We start from the raw sequence: 2,029 nt of genomic DNA on the forward strand, positions 1-2,029 counted from the left end.
TTGGAGTGCTTAAATCTTTCTTTGAGCATCTGTGCAGTGGATTTTGAAAAAATATATATCTATAAAAAAACAAACTTTCTTTCCACATTCATGCCATAACAATTGTACTATAAAAATTCATACTGTAGCCCTGGCTGGTGTGGCTCAGTGGATTGGGGGTGGGCCTGCAAACCAAAGGGTTGTCAGTTCAATTCCCAATCAGGACACATGCCTGGGTTGTGGACCAGGTCCTCAGCAGGGGGCATGAGAGAGGCAACCACAAATTGATGTTTCTCTCCCTCTTTCCCTCCCTTCCCACTCTAAAAATAAAATAAATGAAATCTTTTAAAAAACAATTTATGCTGTAAACAGTCTTAATCGCTCTATTTGTTTCTGAGAAGTAGATTTAACATTATTAAAACTAGATTACTGTCTTAAAATTATCTTGTGGTCTTTTACATGTTTGAAGTTTCTAATTCCATTTCTATCTTCCTTAACAAGAGCAGTCAAGAACTTCAAAGTGCTACTTGAGATAGGTGCCACGGTGGGAACTACTTGCGTTTGTTTTCCTTCTGTCCCCAGAATGAAAGCTGTGGTAAGAAAAGCGACTATCACTGTTTGTGTGTGTATGTGTGTGAGAGAGAAAGTAGGGGGATGTGGTGAAAGAAGAGAAGAAGAAAGAAGAGGAAGAGGATGAGGGGAGAAGGAGAAGCAGAGATTGGCATTAAAACACAGTGAGTGTGGTCATAGATGCTGCTTCCCCTGCTTCTCTGTCTCCTGCTGCCCTGCCTGTTTTTCTTAGTTTGATATCTGAGTGCAGAAAGGCATTTGGGTCTGAAGGATGTATATAAAAAGAAGATGGGAATGGCAGAATGGGCTGGTGAGGGCATCAGATGAGACCCAGAGACTCCAGGGATGCTCAGATATGGGCAGAAAGAATTGATGGCATCAGAAATGAAGAAAGTGTTCACTTTGGTACTGTGGGTGCCCCTTTTGTAAACACTTTGTGAGCCATATTTGAATTAATTACCACAACAACTCTCCGGGTTTTGTATTACGTTATCTCCATTTTGAGATGAGAAAACTGAGGCTTAAAGTTATAAAGACTTTTTTGCCCCTGCAGAAGTGGGATTTGAACTCAGGTTTGTCTGACCCTGAGATCCATGCTGGGAGGAAAGTTCTACCACATTCTATCAGGGCACAGTTTCTGTAGGCTTTGGGGATGGGATTCATGAGCAAGAGGCTCTGCCCTTCTGCTCTGTGGGAATGGGCTAGGAAGGCTTCTATATCAGCTTCTGTGGGGCTGCCCTTCAGCTCTGGAAAGAGTTGCCGCCAGTAACATAATCACAAGGGTCCTCTGTGGTCATGTTTATACCGGTCACTTCACTCCCTCAGCTGGGAGCTGGGCACCCCTGTGTCTTCCTGTGAGGTCCTAGGGCATGGCTACTGTAACTGTAACCCCAGCACCCAGCACAGGCAGATAGTTCAGCTGTGATTTGTTGAATTGCATGAAAACCCCTAGCAGCAAGCTGTGTTTTCTGACACCCAGCTCCCCTTCCTAGAGACACAGGAAATGGGTCCTAGATGATGGAATCCACAATCATCTCTTATGACCTCTTCACAGGACAGCTGCCTGGAGTTCCCATCATGGAGCAGTGGATCGGAGATGCTTGTCCGTTGGCAGCTTCAGCAGAAGGAAGCTGGGATCCTTTGCAGCCCAGAGGCCAAAGGGAATGACAGGCACAGGGCAGAAAAAGGCCTGAACAAGGGCAGTGTGTACCAACTGAGGACCCCATGGTGTACTGTTACCCACAAACTAGGTGCAAGCCCTCAAACATACAAGCACATTGTTACTTATATTACTGGCACAATTAGTAGTCAACAATCATGGTTCACGGTAAAAATTTGTGGTTTGAAATACCAGTTTGAGAACCCACCCTCCCTACTGGAGAGTTTCTGGGTTGGTAATATACGTTTCAGGGATGAATTGGGCCACTGGTTAACATAAGGCCCTGCCCCTCCCCACCTTCTGCCCACTGTTCCTCCAGAC

Source organism: Phyllostomus discolor, chromosome 5, assembly GCF_004126475.2.
Source record: "Phyllostomus discolor isolate MPI-MPIP mPhyDis1 chromosome 5, mPhyDis1.pri.v3, whole genome shotgun sequence".
Lineage (NCBI taxonomy): Eukaryota > Metazoa > Chordata > Mammalia > Chiroptera > Phyllostomidae > Phyllostomus > Phyllostomus discolor.